This window comes from Numida meleagris, chromosome 2, assembly GCF_002078875.1.
Source record: "Numida meleagris isolate 19003 breed g44 Domestic line chromosome 2, NumMel1.0, whole genome shotgun sequence".
Classification (NCBI taxonomy): Eukaryota; Metazoa; Chordata; class Aves; order Galliformes; family Numididae; genus Numida; species Numida meleagris.
In genome coordinates, this window is record NC_034410.1 from 127,249,911 (window position 1) to 127,275,484 (window position 25,574).

General features: G+C 48.8%; 1 long non-coding RNA gene across 1 annotated transcript; it reads left to right on the forward strand.

Moving 5' to 3' along the window:
* On the forward strand, window positions 7,617–14,467 carry LOC110394681. Its single transcript, XR_002435799.1, has 2 exons — window positions 7,617–13,505; window positions 14,310–14,467. It is a non-coding gene; the product is annotated as an uncharacterized LOC110394681 (long non-coding RNA).

Genomic DNA, 25,574 nt, shown 5'->3' on the forward strand with positions numbered 1-25,574 from the left:
GTGTGGGGAGACGGCAGGGGAGCGCGCGCGCGCGCGCGCGCGAGGGCAAAGAAGGTCGCGTGCCGGCCGGAAAGGGACGGGTCTGGCGCATGCGCGGCAGCGGCTGCTTCCGCCACGGAAGGGGTGGTGTAGTGGGCTCTGACGTCACTCGGTGGTGGGTGGGGCTTGGAAAGGCCGCGGTGGCGCCGCAGCGGCGGGAATGGACTGCGTCGGGCTGTGCTCAGCCGCTCCTTGGCGGTCGCTGCACTGAGCCTCGGGGCTTTGGCTGTCCTCAGGGACAGGCAGCGGTGCTGGGGGTGTGGGAACGCCCCGTCTGTTTTTTGTCAGTTTTTTGCTCCTAAAAGGCTTTTCATAAAAATGGAAGGGCTTTCTCTATTTTTTTTATATTGTTAACTCATTAAGTGTGGCTTCTCACAAAGGAATATAATCCGATGTGCTTCACTCTGCTAAACTCATGAGTGCAAGCATCTGCACTAGATTTGTGAAAGCCTTGGGTAGAGCAGCTTTTTTTTTTTATCTTTAATATAGTTTTCTTACTTTTTTTTTTTTTTAAATAAAAGTTCCAGCAGAAAGAGGAAGAATGGCATCTGGTCTTGTTCTCTTGCCACAGGCGTTTGCCATCTCAGGCTGCAGGTTCCTCTTGCACCAGTGCTGTGGCTCTGCTCCTCGAAGCCCCCGGCCCATGGAGGCCTCCATCAATTCTGCCTCCCAGCAGCGGCGCTCCGCTCACCCCTTGCCTCACAGACGTGTTCCAGGCTGGTGCAGCTGTAAGGCAAGCTGCCTCTGCATCCAGGTGACCGACAAATGAAGTCACCCGTGGCTGCTGGCCCTGCAGTAGCATTGGCTGCTTCTGTCAGTAAGGCAAACAGAGTCAGCAGCACCTTGCGGCATGGTTGGACGTGTTAAAATTTAAACTGATTTTTCTAGTAAAAAAAAACCACATTCACTAGTTCACATACTGGATTATAATGCCCTCCCTAGGATGTGCTGTGTACTGTTCCATTCCTATTTCTTCCTCTTCACCACATCTCATTTCCCCATTTCGCTGTTTCTTTCCAGCTTCTCTGTCACTGGCACCTGGGGTTATTCTTACATACTTCTTCCTCCCTACACATATCATGGCTCAAGCACGTGAGTTAGGTCACTCTGTTTCTGTCCTCGGCACTGCTGGATGTTAGCGAACATCAGAGTTTTTTGACACTGAATGCTATTAGGGAAGTTAAGATATCCATCTTAACCTCAGATGGATATCTGGCAAAGTTCAAATTATTGTTCAAAAGCACTGGAGCTTTCTAGATAAATATTTCTAGTATTTCTTCTTTCACCAAAATAATATGCTTCTTGTCCTTGTAGGTTACACTCATGTTGTTTTGACTTGAAACAGAGACATAACCATTAGTAGAAGTCTTGCTGTCTTCATTCCCTACTTCCCTATAATGTCATAAATTGTTAAACTGGAAATTTTTGTATGCTTTATAAGAGAAAAGATCTTCACGGTAGGAGGTAGATATAGTTAGGCAGTGCCCAGAACAATTGTCTGGTCCTCCTATAACAAAGACACTAACTTTACTTTTCAAGATGTGGCCTAGGTGTTTTAAGGCAAGAAGAAAGGATGTTTTTTTGTGGCTGGGATACTAAGTTTGAACTGAGCTCTAGATTCTGTTGCTGGCAAGTTGTGCTGGTCATTTAGGATTCCGTCTTGTAGAGGACTTGGAAGATTACAGCTCTCCCAGAGCTGCAGTCCAGAGCCCCAGCTGAGGGCCAGGATGAGGATGGGAGCCTGGCAGGAGGGCCCTGGGTGGTGCTGCCCACTCTGCCCTTTTGGGTCTTTCCAAGACCCAGTTCAACTCCGCTGCTCTCCAGTTCTACATGCTAGTGGGCGGAAGCTCCTGCAGCGCATTTGTCTCATCAGCAGGGCTTCCATTGCAGGTGTTAAACATGCACAACTGAGCCTAGAGTTGGTCTTCTTTACAGAAATAGCTTTTTTTGAAACCACAGGCTTGGGATGGAGCTGGAAGACGTAATTCAGTGCTTGTTAGCTTCAGGGAATCTGAGCCAAACAGGAATTGAATGAGAGGTAATAATTCTTTAATTATAAATCTTTGAAGTATTTCACAATCCAGATAGTAAGATTTACCTGATGGGCACATTGTCTCCTTTCAGCTAAACGTTCACAGAAAATAGAAAAGTGACCAAACTTCACGCATTATTTTTCACCAAGAGCAATAGATTAATAGTTTAAACTAGCAGGATACCTGTTTTATGAAGTGTTCTACAAAAGTTGGGTAAAGATCCTTTGTAACTTAGAGCTCTACACAGGTGCGAGATACTTTTCTGCCAACAATATTACGATTTGTGAATGCGATTATATTTATTCTGGTCTATCATGGAAATGTGGAATTATTGAGACGTGTTCAGACCTTGTTGAATTTCCTCTCCGTTGCCGAGGAATTAGGGCTTTTTAAGATATGACGGATTGCACTGAGCTGGTGGAAATGATGTGAATCCAGCTTTGTAGTTAGCTAAAGGAAGCATTTTTAAATTGTATCTGAAAAGCGCTAATATTGGAGAGCAATACCTTTTAAAATTAACACAGCTGATATTTGATTTAGAAAAAGTTTCATTGTTGGGAATCTGCATGCTGTGTCACTGAGTTGAGGAACTGCACGGTCTCTTTCACATCTCAGTATTTTCCTTCTCAGTTTAGCTGCAGTGTAGCTCTGCATGCTAACATTGCATTATGAAAGCTAAAACCTTGATGCTCTGTGTCAAAGAGATAAGGAAGAGCGTGTACCTTTAGAAGGGGAGCGCCGCTTTCTTTAAACCGAGGGCCCACTTGATAATGCTGTTTGCTTTTGGTAGCTAACTTCGTCCAGATATGCTTTCAGTGCTAGATAAAGTTCTGAGCAGAGTCTCAAATTCTGAGTATTTTGTTTAATGAAAAATAAAAAAGTGAAAAGGATAGCTAGATTGAGACCTCATAGCTATGTATTTTGGATCTTCTTGGGCAGTTTTCTTTTTTATTTTAGTGACTATTTAATAAGTATTCTTGTCTCACGTAAAGAACCGTATGCCCATTTCCTTTACTGAAATAGTGAAGGAGAAGTCATTTTTGCAGTGAACAGGGAAAGAAGCATCATTCTCAGGTAGCCTTGATGTGGGGGAGGTGGTTAATAATGCTGTAATGTGCCTGAAGCAAACAAAGCAGCAGGTTTGTGTAGTGGGAGTTGTTTCTCCAGGGCAAAGTGCAGCTGAGGGAACGGGAAGGTGCTGCGTATGGTTGGGAATAGTGCGGTGGTTTTCCCCTCGTGTCTTAGAAGTGTGCTCTGCCTCCCACACCTCACTTTGAGGAGAGCCTTGGGAGACACTGTCAGGGTTGGATGGACAGATGGACAGAGGAGGAGGTGCTGGAGTGGGGCCTGGCTGCAGAGCTGTGCTGGGAAGGCTCTGTCTGGAGGCTCAGTTGCTCTGGATCAGAATTGCTTAACTGAGGGGGCATGCTCCCTTCATCAGTAGTTATAGCATTTCTTCCTAAAAGAGCCAAAGTACTTGAAGCAAGTAAATTTGAGCATTGTGCTGCTGTTCTGAGTACCCTCAAAGTGCCACACAGTGACTGGTAATTGCTGTGCTTTTGGGGGAACGGCAACATGACTGTATTTCTATGCAAACACCTACTTTCAGACAGATTCTTAAAGATACAAAATTGAAGGGAAAAAAAAAAAACAGGCAGGAAGGAAGCCTGGCAAGTGTCCTATTCCATTCTCTCCCCAGTGAGGACAGTGTGCCGCCCCTGACCGAGATTTTGCAGGCATTTTCATAGATATCCTCAAAGGATGGCAATTCAGTAATCTCCAAGGATCTCTGTACCAGGGCTGTACTCTTCTTAGCTTGGAAATGTTTTTCCTAATGTCTGACCTAAGTTCCTGTTCTTGCAGTTTCTTCTGATTCTATTCCCTGTGGAAGTGCAAGACATTTATTTTTCTTATTTTCTTTTTTTTTTTTTTTTTTCTCCTTTCAACTACTTTTGCCTAACAAAGTCATGTCTCTCTTGCAGGGCTTGTGCTGGGGTCATTTATACTGGTCCTGTAGAGCTGGCTCAGTAAGTGGGTCAGGCTGGAATGAGTTCTGGCATGAACAGATAATGTGTTTCAGATGGGCATTGCTGAACGAGCATGTATGTGCTATAGTGTGTTTGTGCCAGCGTGTGCTGGAGTCTGTTGCTCTCTCTTCCAGGGCAAGTCACAACAGCTTGGTTGTGTGCTCAGCCTGGGCATGATGATGTGCTGGCTTTTCTGTGTTGCAGGCTGATGATAGTGGCATTAAGATGTGGTACCTAAGAGAAAACACAGATTTTAATTGCAGCTGGTCAAATAAAGGTCTATAGTGATGTGAGATTGCCCATATGCAGGACATAGTTCTGTGTTTCTTATTCCTTGTGTGCTACTTTCCCCTAAACATTTATCGCAGGTCTCTCTCCAGGCCCTTCAGACACTTACTGTAGTCCTGCAACTTTGGAATCAGTAGCCCAGCCTGGTGCCAAACCCTTCCGGCTCTGAAATGGCAGCCTCCAGCTCCTCCAGCACAGCCCTGCAAACCCTGGCAGCCCACAGCTAACTATCTCACAGGAAGCCAAAGAGAAGTGTGAGGACTGGAAGTGACGTACAAAGAAGCAACATGAAATGGGACCCGGATTCACAGATCTGTGTGAAACTGAACCAGGGAGATGAACAAGATGGGCCACTCTGGACCCATCTCTGTTCATGGCCATTTGCTTGCCGAGCTCCCTCGTCTGCCTGCTGCTGGGGCACCTCCAGTGCTTTGCCCACTTTTTCAAGGTGACTGGAAACCTTTGCATCAGTTGCAGGAGGGTCCAGGCAAACCTCTGTGGTAGGACGCAGGTGTAAGACCTGAGTTCTGAGGAAGAAGACCTGCTATAGCAAATGCCCAGAGAGAAGGTTCAAGCAGAGGATCAAAAGGCTCTGTCTAAGGGAAGCTGGTGACATCAAGGATAAAGAGGCAGGTGGAGAGCAAGAAGGAACAGATTACGAAGCCTCCAAGGTAGCTGGATTAGGTACCTTGAAGCCCCGGCCTGGGCAGAACCTGCATAAAACCTGCTATGAGGTTAACCCATGACAATTGTTTGGACAAATTTAATCCACCATGAGGAGTTTATGTCAGTGAATGCTTCTCGTCACACACTGCTTTTAACCCAGTTTTTGAACACCACAGATCAATTTATTTTGTCATTAAGCTCTCGTTTGTGAAAGGAGCCAGCCAGCTTGCCCATAGCATGACACGAGTTTCTGGACAAAGCTGGCCCCTTTCCCCCACCACAACAGAGTTTTTGTCTCAGTTTGGGGGGGTCACAGTGCAATCAGTAACAGCCTTGTAGTACAGCTCTGACCTGTCAGAGGTGGGAAGTAGGCTTCTGCCTTTGTGTATCATAACTTCAGGTGTATTTTGTGGTGTCTGTGACTTTCAGTGCATTTTGGATTAGAGCTGGGAACACAGTGTGGCCAAACCTAGTCTTTTTGGAATAGCCCTGTGCAGCCGCCCTTTAGAGGGCACTGAGTGACCATTGGTTGTTTCACCAGCGCCCAAATGTACACAGTGGCTTGCTGCCACCAAGGGAAGGACTATTCGCCTTTCCTGCTCCTTTCCTTGCTGCTTTCTTCCCTTCTTCCGACCACGCAGTCCCAACTAATTCCCTCTTAAGGGTTTTGTTTGTTTGTTTATTTGTTTTTGCAATGAATTAGTTTGGGTATCTCAGTGACCTACATCTGCTCACAGAGCCAGAGCTGACACAAAGATAAGCAGCAGGGTGTGAGGCCCGGGGACAAAGGGAGTACACTCCAGCCTTGATAAGATGTTAATTGGCCTTATGGCCTCCCATGAAACTCTTTCTTTTGGAGCACAGTTCTGGAGGAATAATTACTAGTTGTTTGGTCACTCTGTTTTACCCAAAAGGAAAAGGAGAGAGGTGAGAGAACTGAAGAGAGATGACATGGCAGGAGGGATTGGGACCCTGGGCCTGAGAAGAGGTCTGATGGGAAGAGGATGTCAAAAGGGGGGAGCAGACCCTCCTCCAGAGCATGAAGCACTTCCTGAGAGCCCTGAGAGGTGCCTGAAGCAGGAGTTAGCATCTAACATATCCCGTCAAAACATGGCCCAGCTGCTGTGGGAAGTTCATGGGGTGTCTGCAGCTTTCCTGAAAACCCAAATCCAGCTGCCACTGTCACCATGTTATCAGCATGGGATAAAACACTTTTGTGTCTTTTAAGGGCATCAGTTTTGTCTGGCAGAGACTCCCATAGCTGCCTCCATGCCTCTTACTGGGTCAACTTCCTTCTCCCTGGGTTTCATGCAAGTCTGCTTAGAAGTAAAGCCAAGAAGGGGTGAGCTAGGCTGCAGTAAAGCAAGACTTCTCCTCTTCACCCAGATAACTGTAGCATCTTGACCAAGGGCCCACGATGGCCATTTATCCCCTGGTACAGCCTCAAACCAGTTGGCCCTGAAGGGCAGGTCACAAAACGTAAGATAAGACACCTGTTCTGATGGGAGGAAGATGGAACAGGACTTCTTATGGAAGAGGACTATGTCTAGCCCAGCACTACAGGCTTAGCTCAAAGTAAGACCTTTAAAAACCAACTAAGGGCAAACTCTTCTGTCATGGTCCCTACCAAATGTATTGCTACTTGAAATAAAATGTTAACCATTAAATGGCCAGTGATACTTAATTGCAGTAGCACGGGTTAAAACTGCACAGAGTAGAAAATAAAATAATAACAGATACTCAATCTGTAATTTCCAAAGCTGTTCAAAGAAAATGTATGGCATAAACACAGGAAGAGACACTGTCATAGAATCATAGAATCACCAAGGGTGGAAAAGACCTCCAAGATCATCCAGTCCAACTGTCCACCTATCACTGATATTCCCCACTACACCATGTCCCTTAGTACCACATCTAAACATTTCTTGAACACCTCCAGGGACAGTGACTCCACCACATCCCTGGGCAGCCCATTCAGGCACCTGGCCACTCTTTGGGAGAAGAAATTTTTCCTAATGTCCAACCTGAACCTCTCCTGGCACAACTCAAGGCCATTCCCTCTAGTCCTATTGCTAGTCACACGGGAGAAGAGGCTGACCCCCACATCACCACAGCCTCCTTTCAGGAAGCTGTAGAGAGCAATAAGGGTTCCCCTGAGCCTCCTCCAGACTGAACAATCCCAGTTCCCTCAGCTGTTCCCCATAAGACCTGTGCTCCAGACCCCTCACAGCTTTGTTGCTCTTCTCGGGACACCCGCTGGGGCCTTATTGTCTTTCTTGTAGTGAGGGGCCTAAAACTGAACATGGTACTTGAGGTCCTCTTGAGCACCATGAGCTGCCTCTCTGAAAGCTGAGCATCTGCAACCAAACCAAGCCCCTCCTGAGTGGTGCCTCCTGCATGCTGTGAGGCTCAAATGCCCCAGTGTTGTGGGCAGTGGCACACAGGTACTCCAGAGGACTTGACTGTGAGAGTCTTTACAAAGACAGTTCCATTTGAGTAGGCAGGAACACAATGGAAAGCTGTAGGGCTTTGATGGTCACATGCATAGGAGCATAGACTGGTTTCTACTAGTCTTTTTTTTGTGCCAGCTTTTTTTTTCCCCTTACGAATGAGCCTGTTTCATCCAGCTGCACCTTCCAGCTCTGTGGCTGACGTTTCTGTGCTCTTTGGCCATGGTGCTCGCTTCATGGACATGAAAGAGCAGGTATGAGTACAATGAACTTGCAGATTCCTGCAGTTCATTCCCATCCTTCATCCCACTTTTCTTATCACACAGTCCCCATGAAAGCAGCTAGTTTCACCACCAGGATTTGCCCCCTAACTCAAGCTGCTGGAGGAAGAACAGAGGCCCCAGTACGTATTGCTTGTTTTATCAGAAAGTGAGAGTATGTGTTGAGAAACCGCAAAAGGCAGGAACACACAGTTGGTTGTGCAGTTCCCTTCCTCAAACAAAAGACTGTGTGATACCCTGCACCCAGCAAGCCCTGCCCTGACTACCCTGCTGCAGTGCCCTGCTGTGCCATGGAGCAAAGAACCATGAAGAAAGGTAAACACAGGTTAGGACATCCCTGGAGATGCCAAGTCCTTGCTGACACAGTGTGGACATAGTGCAGGGTATGGTCCTGGGCCATCCCCGAGCACCTCTGGGCAACTCGCACAAAGTCTTCGATGCCACTCAAGGGGCCATAGGAAGAGCAAAGCCCCACTGTTGGGGCAGAGCAGTACATCAGTGGCACAGCCCCTCACCCAGATCACTGCTGGCAGTGGGCTCCTTGCGGTTCTCCCCTACCCAGGCAGTTCTGGTCCAGCTGCCCTTCCTCTTCTGCAGGGGCAGATGACCAGGCGGTGCTGAAGTGACCAGATTCTGCTGCAGGTGGTGATGCTGTTGGAGTCCTGCTGGGACATGTGATGGCTCGATTGGGTAGAGGAGATGCAGTCAGTGCTTCTCCCTCAACCTGAGAGATGAAGTTCTTGTGCCCTGTGCGGGCAGCAGGCACAGGTGGCAGGGGAATTTGCCTTGGTTATGGAGCAGGCAGTCTCTGAGCTAAATGCAGCCCTTATGCTGGGATGCAGAATCTGAAGCAATCAATCAGGTTAAATTAGCAAGTTCCTGCCCATCTGCTGAGTGTTGTCTGGCCTTGAGCAAGGTGAGGTGTCTCAGGTTTCTCGGGCTCCCAAGTTACTGCCAACAGCTGAGCCATCAGTTGGGACTGATCTGCCTTGCATGCTCCCAGCAATGTGTGGTAGTCTGAAGCACAGAAGATCAGAGCCCATTGCAACCACTCTGTAAGAACAGGCTCGTCCTGGGGGTCTGTATGCTCTGTATTGCAAGGGTCATGCACTGAAATGCTCAGATACATCTCTATCTCCAACATCTTCAAAAACATGTGCAAGCAACAGGATGGTGCACAGGCTCTTTCCTTCACTCTTATCCACAAATGCAGTTGTACTGCTAATGGAATCCTCCCATTATAAATGAATAAACGATGCCCTGAGTGTGGGATAAGACCGGCCCCTGGGGCTCTCTGGGCTCTCCCCCTGCCTTTCTTCTGTCCAATACCATAACAGTGGCACAAAGTCTTTCTTCCTGCTTTGAACAAGGATTATCGTAGCCAAGGCTACACATTATACCCTGTGTCAACTCCAGTATCAGGATAACCAATTAAAACAAACTACCTTCTCCATTTACCAGCTCTTCCCTCTCTGCCTTTCAGCTATTTTCACCAGAAAAACCTGAATCTCCTAACAAAAGAGCCTTGTTCTCCAGTTCCTTGAGTAGGATTGTGTGCCAGTACTATGCCTGCCTGCTGCTCCCCAGAGAGCGCAGGGTCAGGGTGCTGGCAGGGACTTTCCACCCACCACATCCCTGCCTGCCTGCATCACTTTGGGATGGAGCCAGAGGGAGGTGGCTGGGGGCAGCAGCACCAAGATGCAATCCCAGGCATCACCATGAACGCTATTTATAACTTCTCCTTTCTGTGCTATGTTGGTGAGATAATAGGATAGTTGTTTCGCTAAGTAAGCTGTATTTTTTCCCCACAAATATCTCTTGCTTTGTCATCATTTCCTTGCTCTTATAGGAAACCCTTTTTTTTCAGGAAGCGTCTCCTTAATTCCTATTAATAAGAAGACATTCAGAAGGTGAGACACATACTGAAACAACATAAAATGTTGGCAGTGACAACCAGCCTATAGACAAGAGGGCTGTGGGCTGGAAGCCGACCACTTGGACCATCGCTCTCTACTTCATCACTCGGAAGAGCCACCTCCGTCAATGGGAGTCTTGGCCACCTGTTGGCTCCTCTTTCATGGGTTCTGGTGGCCTGATTCTGAGGGTGCTGGTCTCTTGTGCTGACTGAAGCACACTCACAAGATCACCGCCTGTTACAACAGCTGACTTCCACACAAATCTCCATGTGCTTTGTATGGGTGCATCGTCAGTTTGGTGGACTGAGGTCAGGGCACTTGGCAGAGCCCCAGTGCCCCCCTTACATCTAGTCATAAGTTTCTCCAGAAGCAGCGGGGATTGAAACATTACTCTAAAATCCAATAATGATCTGAAAGAGAATGAGTTCCTATCAGTAGCAGCGTTCCTAGAGAGCTAAGCAGAGAATTACAGCTGTATGACACCATTTACAGAAGGTTGGCTCAAGAGCTTTATAGCTAATTAATGCTCTCTGCAGTCCCATGTGCTTTGCCACAGCAGCATTCTTGCAGGGGTATATGTCCTGACACATATTTGGGATTCAAAGTCTTAAGAACAGAGACGCAAACCGGGAGCTGACATATTCAGGAAGACCATCCACGGAGGACAAGGAGAAGGGGCAGCCCTTCTGAAAAACGAGGTTGCTGGAAGTGTGTCCATGGTCACACAAGGTCTGTTGCAGAGCCTGAAGATGTTCCAGCTCTGCCTGGAAATACTGCCTTCTTTTCTGAAAAACAGAGCTATAAATTACAGGTGGGCTTGGACCAGAACCCAGGATCTCAATAATCACATATGTTTCTGGAAATGTCTGATTCACATTCAAAATTTGTTGCTGGTTTCTACTCCTCTACATCTCAAGGCTGAATAAGTCTGGATGATTGCATCTTTCCCTGGAGGTTAAGCTGCATGAATCCAGAGTCCTCTTGCTTCATCTGTACAAGCACTGCTTTGGCCCAAATCTAATCCATGTTCATTTGACGGGCTGGTTTCAAGCTGCCTGCAAGAAGCACACACCCCAGGAGCTCCTCTCTGTTGGAAGTCTTTGACAGGGTCCTCCTGCAGAGGAGGAGAGCTCCTCACCCTAGGACAATGGAGAGCAGAAAGCTAGTCTGGGTTATGCAGCTAAAAGAGAGTTTAAGAAAGTTTTCTGCCTCAGCTTTCTGTCCCGTGGTGTCTTGCACCATGTGGATGATCACAGGAATCCAGAACATCTGATTTCATGTGAAAAGGTAATGTTGATTGCTCCTTCCTTGTTTCTTCCATGCTACACTTCTCATTGACATCCATTTTCTGCGCAAGACATTGACTGCCGATCACAGTCTCTATTGCTTCTCTGACTTCTTTCCCACTGCTTCCAACAGAGGTTTTAAACAGCACAGAGCAGGACAGGAGAAGTCAGCCAGTCCTTCTGGTCTCTTTCGCTGCCTCTGGAAGGTGATGTCCTGCATGTCTCATGGAACAAGGGGGGATGCCAAAGCAGCTTTTAAGTTGTTTTCCTGGGCATGGCTTTCTAATCCAAACACAAATTTTCTCCATGATCTCTTGCCACCCCACAGTTTCAGCAGCCCTTTCCTGGGCCTTGCTGTGCCCTATTGCAGATAGCCATCACCACTGCCCCGTGCCCTATCTGTATGCACTCCTATTTTCCCAAATATTCTGTTTCACTCTTTCTTCCTCCATGAGCATCTGTGGTAGCTGCTGGTGGAACCTCATGCTCCTTTGCAGCCCTGCAGTATGCAACCTGTGTGTGGAAGGGAGGCTGAAGTCTCTTGGGACTTTGCTTTCAAATGTGCACTGTGATGGCACCTGGGGACAGCCTCACCTCTAAACAAGGATGTCCAAGTTTGCCAGGGCTGCTTTTCGAGGATGGCCAGCTGCATGTCTGCACTGCTGGGGACAGGACGTGATGATGTGTGTGAGTGCAAAGGTGCCTGTCGCTGGACTCAGCAGTTGTGAGGAGCATCACATCCATGCCCATACAGAGTCACAGGCTGGCAGGCCTCTTGTCCTGGCACTGGGTAACACAGAACGGACGCTAGTTATGTCCTCTTGGCACATTCCCCTCAGGTATTTATGAACACTGATGAGGTCCCCCCGAGCCCCCTCTTCTCCATGCTGAGCAGGTGCAGCTCTCTCTGCCTTTGCCCACAGGAGAGGTGCTCCAGGCCCTGCAGCACCTGGTGACCCTCTGCTGGACTGTCTCCAGTGTGTCCAGGTCTCTCCTATACTGGAGAGCCCGGAGCTGGACTGAGCACTCCAGGTGCTCAGCAGTGCTGAGCAGAGGAGAAGGATCACCTCCCTCCACCTGCTGGTGATACTTTGCCCAGTGCAGCCCAGGACTCCCACGTCCCTTTCAGCTGAAGACTTCCCGGAACTGCTACTTCCACTGCCAGCACATGGCCAGTGACTAAACAAACCCAAACTGATTTTGAACTTTCCCAGCACATGAGCTCCTGTTTTAGCAAGATGACGTGCTCCTGGGAGGCTCAGACACTGACGAAGCAGCTGCCTTGCTGGATTTCCCCTCCTGCTGCCGATAAAAACCGCTGCTTCCTTCCCATGAAGTGGGCGGGAGCCTCTGGCCTCCTTCCGACTGTGCTGTCACCCCTCACCGTCGCCTCCCCCAGGGCACATGGGGAGCACCTAGAGGCATGGGTAGGGGATGAGCTCCAGGAAGGGGGTTTTGAGGCTCTTGCTGGTACGTGGCCATCCCACAGAGCAGTGCTGTGGATGCTGGTTCTGCTCTGGGCAGGGAGAGCTGTCACATGGTCCTGTCTTTGGGACGCACCTTGCCTCACTGCTCCCCCATTCTCAGGCATTTGCACTGAATTGTTTTAATTCCTTGTTCCCTGGTTTTCAGCAATCCAGCTTGTGTGGTGGCAAAGGCAGTTCTGCAGGACCCCCAGTCCTACTCCTAAGTACACAGGCTCAGCCCGCAGGCTGCTGCTGAGGTTTCTGCACTGAAATGCATCAGGATAGCCCACCTGGTTCCAACCCCCACACCAGTCCCTACAGATCACCTCGCTTTTGGGAAGCTTTTCCCAATTCCATCCCAAATATCCCTGGTGCTTCTGCCCTGATATGACAGGAGCTGCAGGACATGTGTGTCCTTGTTCCTCACAGCAAACTCCCTTGACTTCAAGGCAGTGAGTGACTTCTGCCCACCTTGGACCTCCTGGAACAAGAGAAAATCACAGGTCTGACTCTCTCCCAAAACTCAGACTGGACTCTGCCCAGCACTGGGGACTTCTGGAAAAGAGACTGATGGACAGGCACGCATCCCATGGACGCAGTGGACATAGCTGTGGAGCTGGAGAACAAGGGGTTTGAGGGGAGCTGGGGGTGTCCAGGCTGGAGACAAGAAGGCCAAGTAGGGTCTTACTGCTGGTGAAGGCTACTGCCTGGGAGGAAAGGGAGGAAGCGGTCCTCTGAAGTACATGGAGCTTTCTTCTTTCTTCTTGTCTTCTACATGGGAGGAGGCAATGGGCACACGTTGTGACAAGATAGGTTCTGGAGCAATCCACTCTGGCTTTTCATGGCTGGGAGCAGGACTTAGAGGCACCCCTGAGCCCAGAGGGACTTGTACAACCTGTCTGCACCCCGTTGGGCCCACATGGCCCCGCTCAGCCCTGCCTGGCACAGCAAGGCCGCGCGAGTGGGCTGGGACGGTGAGCAAAGCGCATTGGTGCCATACTTTGAGCACAAAGACATCGCTGGCCATCATTATCTCCACCAGGAAGTGAGCAGGTGAGAAGTGGTGCAATTTATGTTTCTGATGTTACGACGACGACAATGTGTAAGTTGCTAAGGCGTCTGCAGATGGTGCCAGCAGCACCCTGCACTGCACGTCAGGCTGCTGCAGGCACTGCTCTTTGGGGGATGCATGAGGGCTCCTCTTGTTCCTTGGATCTGCATGGCCTGTTGTGACTGTCCCCCCCAAGGTCTCACCTGTGCCTGTGCCGGTGTCACCGCCTCCAGCCCGTCCTGGGCCAGAGGACGGGGACAGCCCCCGTGCTGCACAGACCCTACTGGGAGGTGTGAGCGGGAGCAGAGTGAAGACAGCCCTGGCGTGTCCATGCACACGTCTGCCTGCCCAATTAAAGCCTGATAATTTGGATTGCCATTCTCTTTATTTTTAATTATGAGGTAGCACCTGATTTTAGAAGGCAAAAATAACCCTGTAATTACCTTGCAAGAATACTCGGTTATTAGTTGGTTCAACACTGCAGAGGCCCGTGCACCCCTCAGCACGACAGCACCAGGGCTGGGTGGGCCCTGGCAGAGCCCCTGACACGCATGGGCAAGGTGATGCAGGGGTCCCATGCCTGTCCCTGACCCTTCTGGGGCCAAACACAGGGCTGGGACAGTACCAGGGTTGTTCTGACCGCATGAGCATTGGCCCCATAAAGGGTGGGAGCGCTCACGACAGCCTCGGCACAGCTGTGATGTAGTGGGGAAGCCCAAGCAGGAAATAACAGCAAAAAAAATGCTCGCAAAATAAAAACGCTTTTGATGTGGATAGAGGTGTTTATAATACTTTGGATTTTTTAGTACAGATTAAGCCCAGGAGGCACACTTGGTCAAAACGGCGTGTCGTCAGCTATGAGAGTTGTGCCGGTCTCAGGATGAAAGGAGCAGACGCCATTTGCCTGATGGATCCGAATGCTTTCCTGGAATTACCAAAGGAATAAATGATCTCAGCCATATAATCTCCTGGGTGGTTGCCTGAATCTTTATGAACACTTCATCATGTCCCAAACCATGTCATTTTAAGCCTCTGCAAGTTCAGGTGATCTCATAATCTCTGTTCAGCAGTATAAGTTAGTGCTAGCACCCAAAAGGCACTCTGGATTTAATTTACACTGGGAAAAAATGGGCAGTTCAGAGCGTGCCCAGTTCAGTGTAGCTCTGCAGAGGAGGACAAAGTGCTGCTGCTGTCTGATAAATTATTGGGTATATTGGCTTTCTAAGGAGGACTTTCTAAGGAGCTTCTCTGAAACGAGATTTACTTGTGTCTAATTTGTTTATCTGTCCCATTTGTTTCGAGCTAACTGGTGTGCTAGCCAAAACAGGGAGGCCATCCAAAACCAAGACAGGCAGAAGGTAGGAAGGACATGAGCTGTGCTCCAGCCTCGTCTTTCCAGGGCTGCTCTGAAGGCCATGGAAGGCAGTGGCAGCCTTTTGGCTCATCTCAGGGAAACAAAAATTGAAAATGAGCTTTAAGAGAGCTGAGAGCCATCCACAGGAGGGCTGCGGAGGGCAATGTGGAGGCAGATGACACTGCAAGAGGCCTCATGCAGGTGGCAGCACTTCACAGCCTAGTTCCAGGGCCAAACTGATGGTTCTGGGTCATCCAGAAGCACCATAGCCTCAAAAACCATGCCTGCATTGTACTTTTCTCTTCAGCACCTCATTATTAAAAGCAATTTCTCTTTTCATCTCAGGTGAGTAAGACTGCTGAACTTTGCCATAGCTTCACTGGTTCAGCATTGTTGCCAATCTTTTTGTTTAGAGAAATCCCAGAACCCCAGGATGGCTGAGGCTGGCAGGGCCCTCTGTGCCATCTGGCCCACCCCTGCTCCAGCAGGAACACCCAGAGCAGGGGGCCCAGGCCCGTGGCCAGGCGGCTTCTGAACATCCCCAAGGAGGAGACCCCACAGCCTCTGGGCAACCTGTGCCAGTGCTCTGGCACCACACAGCACAGCAGTGCTGCCTGGTGCTCAGAGGAAGCCCCTGTGCTCCCGTTTGTGCCCATGGCCTCTTGTCCTGGCACTGGGTAACACAGAACGGATGCTGGTTATGTCCTCTTGGCACATTCCCCTCAGGTATTTATGAACACTGATGAGGTCCCCCCGAGCCCCCTCTTCTCCATGCTGAGCAGGTGCAGCTCTCTCTGCCTTTGCCCACAGGAGAGGTGCTCCAGGCCCTGCAGCACCTGGTGACCCTCTGCTGGAATCTCCCCAGTGTGTGTCCAGGTCTCTCCTATACTGGAGAGCCCAGAGCTGGACTCAGCACTCCAGGTATACCCTCAGCAGTGCTGAGCAGAGGAGAAGGATCACCTCCCTTCACCTGCTGGTGATACTAAATCAACATTCCTCACCAAAGGACTTAAATGCTTTTTTTTTTTTTGTCTTAGTGCACATGTACATCACCAATTCTGAAATAAGAGGAACTCCTGGGGCAGCTTTCCTCCCTCCAGTTGCCATTTAACCACAAAGTTCCACTCGCAGGTGGCTGCTGGGAGCACTGCCTGCTTTGGGACATGACGAGAGCAAGTGTGAGCAGCCCCGTGCTGCTCCTGAAGGCGGGCTGGGGTGAAGCTCCACAGAGGGGCCCCGGCAGTGTTCTGGTTTCAGTGAAGAAATGTCTTAAGAGAAAACATCACAGGGCAATGCCAAGTGAAGCTCCCTGCCCTCCCTGTTCCCATCCCCATCAAGTGATAAGACACTGAGTAATGCTGTGCTCAGCTTCATGGTCTAAATGTGGTCTGATACAGCTACTGGTGTCTCCTTAGAAAGCTCTCTTGGCTTGTATCCTCAGCTCATCGTGGTTACAGCAGCATGCTACTACAACCAGAATCTTGTGGCAAACACTGAGATCTCATCAGCCCCTTTTTTTACCATGGAAGAACAACACAACACAAGGATGCGATCAATTCTCTGATGAAAGGACCTTTAGCAAACTGGCTATAAAAAGAAAGTTCACCTTTCCCTCTCTTTAGGGAAAAGAAGATGAAGCAATGCGCTTTCTACTGCCTAACCCAGTTTCTTTTCGGATGTAGAAAAAAAATATGAGCATTTTTAGGCTCAATAACTATTTATATCTGGCATTGAAGCAGCAAGTGCGAGGTGTGGGACTCAGCACGGCATCTCCTCAGTTACATCCAGCAATAGCTCAGCAATGGTGTGGCTGTTTTGGGTCCCCAGCAGCATCCTCTGCTCCCCAGCACAGAGCTGCTGGCCTTGGCTTGCAGGTTCCAGCCCTGCACGAGGGCCTGTCCTGTGCCCCTGAGCCGGCACCGGCATTGGCGTCACATGATGATTGGTGGCTGGTCCAGCTGCAAATCTAGGTTAGGTTTTGACTACATTGGTTTTCTGATATTGAAACTACACAAAAGGACTCCAAGGATAGCCCACTGCTGCCTGGAAAGAAATACAACACAACTGTGGATATTTGTTTCCATTGCAAATCACAGCTATTGCCATGATCGCTTTCTCTTTAATTGCAACATGTGCTTTCTACCTCATTGAACTTCCAGTCCATTTACACCCTCAGTAAATTTGCAGATGACACCAAGTGGGGAGGAATCATAGAACGGTTTGGGTTGGAAGGCACCTTTAAGATCACCTAGTTCCAACCCCCTGCTATAGGCAGGGACACCTCCCTCTAGACCAGGCTGCTCACAGCCCCACCCAGCCTGGCCCCCAGGGAGGAGGCATCCACAACCTCACTGGGCAACCTGTTCCCATGTCTCTCCACCCTCACAGTAAATTTCTTCCTAACATCTAGTCTAAATCTACTTTCTGCCTGTTCAAAGCCACTTCCCCTTGTCCTGTCGCTACCTGCCCTTATAAAAAGTCTCTCCCCAGCTTTCCTGTAGGCCTCCTTCAGGTACTGGAAGGCCGCTATAAGGTCCCCTGGGAGCCTTCCCTAAGCTAAAAAGCCCCAGATCTCTGAGGCTGTCCCCACAGGGGAGGTGCTCCAGCCTTCTGGTCATCTTCATGGCCCTCCTCTGGACCTGCTCCAATAGCTCCATGTCCTTCTTGTGTTGGGGACTCCAGAACTGGACACAGTACTAGAGGTGGGGACTGACAAGAGCAGAGTAGAGGGGCAGAATCACCTCTGTTGACCTGCTGGTCACACTTCTCTTGATGCAACCCAAGATACAGTTGGCCTTCTGGGCTGCAAGCGCACATTGCCAGTTCATGTTGAATCTTTCATCAGCTGACACCCCCAAATCCTTCTCCTCCGAGCTGCTCTCAAGCCATTCTCCACCCAGCCTGTATCTGTGCTTCAGATTGCCCTGATCCAAGTGCAGGACCTTGCACTTGGCCTTGTTGAACTTCATGAGGTTGGCATGGGCCCTCCTCTCAAGCCTGTCCATGTCCCTCTGGATCACATCCCTTCCCTCTAGTGTGTCAGCTGCACTACTCAGCTTGGTGTTGTCTGCAAACTTGCTGAGGGTGCACTCAATCCCACTGTCCATGTCGCCTACAAAGATGTTAAATAGCACCGGTCCCAGCACCAATCCCTGAGGAACGTCACTCATCCCTGCTCTCCACTTGGACACTGAGTCACTGACCACACACACTGAGTGTGACCATCCAGCCAATTCCTTATCCAGCAAATATCCATCCACATGGACCATCCGTCAGATCCATTTTTCTCCAGTTTGGCGACCATGATGTCGTGTGGGACAGTGTCAAATGCTTTGCACAAGTCCAGGTAGATGACATCAGTTGCTATTTCTTTATCCACTGACACTGGAACTCCATCATTGAAGGAAGTGTTGATCTGAGGGTAGGAAGGCCCTTCAGAGCTACCTGGACAGGCTGGATCACTGGGCTGAGGCCCGCTGTATGAGTTTCAGCAAGACTAAGCATTGGGTCCTGCACTTTGGTCACAACAACATAGCTACAGGCTTGGGGCAGAGTAGCTGGAAAGCTGCACAGAGGAAAAGGATCAGGAGGTATTAGTTGACAGCTGTCTGAATATGAGCAAGAAGCGTGCCCAGGTAGCCAAGGCTGCCAATGGTATCCTGGCTTGCACCAGAAATAGCATAGCCAGCAGGAGCAGGGAGGATGATCCCTCTGTACTTGGCACTGGTGAGGCCACACCTTGAGTGCTGTGTTCAGTTTTGGGCCCCTCGCTACATGAAAGACATGGAGACCCTGGAGCGTGTTCAGAGGAGGGCAACAAAGCTGTGATGGGTCTGGAGCACAGGCCTTATGGGGAGCATCTCAGGAACCGGGATTGTTCAGTCTGGAGGAGGCTCAGGGGAGATCTTGTTGCTCTCTGCAACTGCCTGAAAGGAGGATGTGGTGAGGTGGGAGTCAGCCTCTTCTCCTGTGCAACTAGCAATAGGACTAGAGCTGTTGGCCTGAAGTTGCACCAAGTTCAGGTTGGGTATTAGGAAACATTTCTTCTCAGAGTGAGTGATGAGGCTTTGGAACAGGCTGCCCAGGGAGGTGGTGTAGTCACTGTCCCTAGAGGTGTTCAACAGACATGGAGAAGTGGCGCTAAGGGACACAGGTTAGTGGGCATGGTGGGGATGGGCTAGTGGTTGGACTGAATGATCTTAGTGATCTTTTCCAACTTTAATGATTGTATGATTTTCTCTGAAAGGCACTGAAAGATCCCTGCTGAGTTCCTGAAACCAGCAGGAGTGCCCTGGGACAGGCAGGTGGCTCCGAGTACCGTGGCTCCTTTCCTTTGCCCAGCAGCGAGATGAGGGCTGTGAGCACCTCTCTCCCTCTGTGCAGATATCATCAACATGCTGCAGCCAGCTCTGAACTAACAATAAGAGAAATGTGCCCAGGTCCCATTTGCAGGGCTCTTGAATGCTTATTCTGCTCGAATGCTCATTCCCAGCAGCTTTGCATGTCATTTTGCTTTAGTGCTCCGCTTCACGCCTATGACAGGTTGAAACATCAAGGGGTTTATTATCTGCACAGCTCCTCAGTTTATGCAAAGATTGCAATTTTGCCAAGAAATAGCTTTTGCTGGTTCTTTGCCAGGGGAGCTATTACAAAGAGGGGTACAGTCTCACCTACTTGAAGGACAAGAACAGAAGCAATAGAAACCTGGAGGGTTTTGCAGGAGCTGCCAGCTGCAAGGGAACCCGTTATAGAACATAAGATATTGGAATCATCCCACAGTGCAAACCTTCATCTCCAACCATGCACAGGGTGCCTCTTCCAGGAGCCCTCCCATACGCATTAGCTCGAGCTGCCTGCTCCCCAGGATACAGATTTCTGAGCACAGGCACAAGTCAGGATGCAGGGACAGCTCCTCCAGCTTCAGCCACCAAAACCAGGCTGATTTATGGCCCTGTAGTGCAAGCAGACCAATCTTAGGGGCAGATAAAGAGCAGGAGGAGGGAGCTTCCCATTGGCCTCCTCCACCTGCTGTACCAAGCCCATTTCGACACCTTGGCCCCTTCAATTCTGCAGCTCGATGCTGAGGAATGCTGTCCAGGGTCCTCTATGCTCAGTGATGTCCCTGAAGCTGGAGGTGCTACTGGACGTGGGGAGTCCAACACCTTTCTCCTGCTGCATGACCTGGCACACCACATGCTTGCCACCATGAGATGGATAACGATGCTGTCCTACAAGTTAAGCAAAAAGAAAGACTATAGGTACGTCTAGACAGAATGCATGTGCTGCTCCTCTAAGAGAGCATGAGTTCCTATTTACTAAGGGAAATGGCGCCTCCAGGCAGTTGTCTCCTGAGGCCATGTGCCACCGAGGCCATGTGCCAGATGGGGCTGCCACGCACTGACCGACAGAGACGTAACCCCAGAATGGTATTCAGCCTGTGGGGGAATTCTGCAGATTGACCAAACATCTGCAGTGAGTGCAGCTCCCCCTGGCCTGAGCTTTGTATGCCAATGCAGAGCCCCACACAGCACATGCTGCCATTATCAGCAGCACAGCCATCTCCTAAGAGACTTCCTTCTACCCTTGGATAATTCTGCCTCTTCTGGCAGTTCTGAGATGCAAGAAACCCTTCCCTTGGTGCTCCCTGCTCAGCCCCAAAGCAGCTTGGACTCTTCCAGGGCTGCAGCCGAGGCTGGGGTGGCCAGACACCTTCACTGGGAGCCATTCACCAGCTCCAGGAGCCTGGGCTTTCCACCAGCAACAAAGCAACGATTTCACCCTTTGAAAGCAGATTGTACCTCTTGCTGTGGTATGCCACTGCATCTCCTTACAAGAGCCGAAAGCCTCTTGGTGGTTGTTTTCTTTTTAGTTTTATCTTTTGCAGCATACAGCATTAGCATAAGGAGTTTAAGTCTCTGACACACTGGAAGTCCCAGCACTTTCCACATGAAAGAAAAGACGCAATTAATGAGAACCTAGCATCACAAAACAATAGCATCGTTCCTCCTGGAGAGTGAACAGCTAAAAGAAAAACATATCCTCAGAGTGCAACAGACATTTCATGAATCAGGAAAAGGTCATCCAGCTCATTCCTCCTGGATATCTTATTTCCTCTTGAAAGGTATTTAATTGATTCCTTAATTTGTCTCAGAAACCTTGTTAGGGAGCATGCAATGGAATTTTTGCTCCTTGCATTGCACATGGCATCAAGTCTGCTCCAATTCAGCTCGCGTCGCCTCAAGAAGATTTTTTATAAGGTTTAAATTACATTTTGAAGTTCCTTGTTTGAACGATGTTTTAATCAAGCATTTCAATTAAAAAATCTCTGTTATGAATTGAAGGCCCTCCCAGCAGCCCTGGAGACTCCAATCTTCAGCTGGGGAAGTTTCTTCTTAAGAAACCTTCCTGGCTGAAACCAGCACAGCAACGTCTTTGCCGCTTCCCTTTGCTTCCAGTCCCAGGGCTGGGATCAGTCCCTGGGATGCAGAAGCTGACTCGGGTACAACCAGGGGTCTCCAGAGGTGCGAGGCACAGCCTGGTGAGGCTGTGAGCTCACTGCAGGCTTTGTAACTGCACTTGTTAAAAGCCACTGCCCCTCTGCACGTTTTCTGCCACCACTGACTGTTTACATGGGCATGAATTCTAGTCTTTACTTTGGTCAGGATCCTTAATGAAGCCCATTATGACTGCGAAGCATCTTGGACCCATCCTTTACATTTCCTTCGGTTTGGAACATGATGTACTACCAAAATATTAACAAAGGACTCCACTGGAGATGTTTCCCATTGTTACTCATGTTTATCCCACCATAAAACAACTCCCTGCTGCATCCCAACTACCAGTGCCATTTCCTTTCCCTCACTGAAACTTTATCCAACCTTTCCTTTTCATAGAATTGTTAGAGTTGGAAGAGACCCTTAAAGGCCATCTGGTCTAACTACCCTGCAGTGAGCATGGACACTTACAGCTACATCAGGTGCTCAGAGCCCCATCCAGCCTGACCTTGGATGTCTCCAGTGGGCATCCACCACATCTCTGGGCAACCTGTTCCAGCACCTCACCTCCCTTATTGTAAAAAACTTCTTCCTTATATCCAATCTAAATCTCCTCTCTTTTAGTTTGAAACCATTTCCCCTTGTCCTATCACAGCAGACGCTGCTAAAAAGCATGTCCCCTTCTTTCCTGCAGCCCTCTTTCAGATACTGAAAGACCGCTATCATGCTTTTCTCCTGGCCAATTCCACCCCTCTCCCCACATCTGCCCAGTGCATCTGGTGGCAGGGCAGCCAGCCCTGACCGTGGCAGCCCTGGGAGGCAGCCCCTGGTCCCTCACCTCCAGCTGCACACAGGGTGCTGCTGTAATGCTGGGTCTGTCCTGGGCTCCTGCACACTGCAGTTGGGAACGTCAAGGCTGATTTTGATTTTACTTCTCAATCATGCTGAAAATCTCTACCCTTGTTTATATTGCGGATTTAAGAGCAAAGAAGAATTATTCCTTGTGTGTATTACATCACTGTAACGGCCACTGAAGCAAAACCTCTCTTTGCTGAGCGACTCTTCGGGATAATCATTTTGAGCTCTGCAATAATAGAAAATGAGAGCGCACTGAACCTCTGATGACATGCCCCAGCACTTGTCAGGCACCAGCAGCTTTTTTTATTTAAGTAGAATCAGAGACAGCTGGGAGCTTCCTTTAGAACCCTCATCTGTGCAGCGCTCTGTGTCTTCAGTCTGACAACGTCCTTTCACTGATACCCATACAGCCCTAATTAGGACCTCAATTTCCAATGGAGATAGGCCATATTCCTTCTAAAACTTCTCATTTCAGAAAGCCACATGTGAATAGTTTGCAAAACCCTTCACAGTCCTACAGAATGGAGGAACAATCGTCCTGGACGTGCTCCTCTGATCGCCCTCGCTGCCGTGCGCAGATGCTGGGCACTGTAAGCCCCGTTGTGCTTTGAGGTTGGCTTCCTGCTGCTCACTTCCCTCTCTCTCAGCAGTCTTTCTTACTTCCTTTTGTTGTGGGCTTGTTAGTAGAATTTTCTTTGCTCACCTCACCAACGTATCTGTTTGCATTTGTTATAAAAGAATTATTTAATTCCAGAATACATAACGCCACAGGCTTATCCTCTCTAACGTTTAAAAGTAAGCTGTTCCTATAGCCCCAGCCATGCCACCTTCCATTTTGCTGGGGATTCAGCACATAAATTATTCTGAATCTAATAAAAGAGACTGGAAAAACATGAAAAGTACACAACATTTGCAAAATTAGGCTTCTTTACTTGCAGCTGCCCGTCAGTAGTAGTAACACACATCCTCATGCTGTGGCAGGTCAGCACTAGATCTCCACCCACGCCAGAGCTGCAGCCTGACCAGCTGCTTCATCTTGGAGGACGTCACTTGTTGCTAACATTCACTGCTTTAGGTAATGGATTTGCACTTCTGTTTTCCTGCTACTAGGAGGTAACTGCTTTGCTGCAGGAATTGACTCTTTTTCACTCTCATGTAAGAACCTGCCACCTCTTCACAGCTGAAGCTAGTGAAGTTAGAAAGACATTGAGTCATGAAACTGTTTTTTAATATATACTGAACCCATCTTTCTACCACTGGCAGGATGAGAACATCGGAGGCGAATATGGCCTGGGTTCACACAGAACTGCCCTGTGTCTTCCAGTCTGGCTGAAATCTCATTCAGAACTGAACTTTTCCTTACTTTGAACATTATTGTGAAACCAAGTAAAGGGACAGTGTTGGGTCTCAAAAAACCATGGATGCAGATGTTTTGCTGAGGTCTGGTGTTTTCTGTCTGTAGCATACAGCTCTGCTACCCCTGGACAGCCAAGGACACATTAAGCAATCAGAGGCAACGGTACATCAGTGTCTTTGGTCAGAGAAATGGTCCCTGACTGAAATGCTGCTTGTGGGCATCCCAGAGACCACCTCATCGATCTAGAAGGGTTCTCCAGCTCCTCTTTGCAGCAGGAGTGGAAATTAATCATGCTGATGCTAATGGCTTAACATTAGCAGCAGAACAGCATAGCTACCCTGTACCAGAAGATTAAACTATAGTGAGCCTTTTAAAAACACTCAGTGCAATGTACAAGCACCATGTTACATGGCACGGGGTTGGGGATCTGTCTTCCTCCCTGCTGTGTGGCTATGCAGCCAGCAGAAAGCCTCGGTCCAGATCAGAATGCGTCTCAGCAATGAACATCAAACCTCTGAAAGGTAAAGAACTAATCCAACGGAACTGAATTTGATATTCGTTTATAAATAAAGGTATTTCACCATGATAAGGATTTACATTCTAATAATTCTTTCTTCTTTAAGGTTCCTACAGTTCCCAGCAGCTTGGGACTTGGCTTTGCTATTTCACACATGCTGCCAAGCTGTTACTGGTCCCCCCGGGTCCATGTGCACCAGCCCATCATCCAGGAATGATCTGCAATGCCAGTTCAAGTCTATGGCAGTTAGATTTTATGTGGATGGAACTCTTAGTCTGGGGCCAAAAGCTGTACTGAAAACAAATGCTTCCATTATACAGAGATGGCTTTATGCACCATTATGAAAATTCCTGATGAAATGCTCCAGCATATACCATGGAGCAGGATTAAAGCAAGCAGAAGATCACGGAGAAAACATAGGCAGAAAGAGAGAAAATTCCTCCCACCAAAACCAGTGCTTCCTGCCAGGCAAGAAGCACTTGGTCAACAGAGGTCATCTGCTAAGTTGCTTCACTGGGTAAATGGAGCTGCTAGAGCCACTGCCAAGTGAATGTCCCTGGGCTATTTGCAGATGCACTCGATTCACATGGTGGAGGTGAGGGACGTGCAGCAACACCCCTCCTGTGACCCAAGGGCTCTCCCACACCAGTGAGTGCTAACAGGACGACCAGCGTGTCCTCACGTCCCCTCTCTTCTTCAAAGAGATCTACGCCTCTACAATTAATACTATGTGAAGCACTTATTTGAAGATTGCAGTGTTTTGCACCTACTGAAACTCCAAGCCAACCTTGCCGAGAGTAAAATGTGATTTCAATCACAGCCCCATCAACCAGTGCTAAAGCAAAGTGCTGACTCCAACAAAAATCACACCAACCCGACATCTCTCACCCTGAGACCACATTACTGAGAGCCAAGCAGGCAGGCAGCTCCTGCCTTCAGTTGGAAACTGAACTAAGCGAGAAGTTTTTTGGAGCACTTTCCTGTCACCCATCTCTCAAAAGCAGAGTTTAGGGACACCGGGGCACCATGTAAAGGCCACAGAATCAAGCTTCATTGTCTGGACTCAGAATGAAACTGTCTTTTGTCATGAATGTTTCTGCACTTCTTAAAAAGCAGAGTTATGGCAATTAGCACTTGACAGCTTTAAAATCATTGTGGTTTTTTTTAATTTAAAATTTCAGACTAGGCTGAGGGTACAAAAAGATTCCTTAAGACAAGTATTTTTGTTGCATTAAAACAGAAGAAACTAATCAAACAACCTTTACTGTACAATTCAAAGAGTGGAGAAGCTTGGATATTACTCACCACAATGAGCAGCTCCTCCTCCTCCAGCTAAGCAGGAATTTTACTCCAAGCAGCACTAATTTTTCTAAAGGTGAGGAAGGCAGAAATTATTCACAATCATATCCACAAAATTAATGTAAGGCCTTTGAGTATAGCGTAAAGGCTACAGCTGTTTAGAATAGCTCTCACTTTCAACAGGTTCCTTAT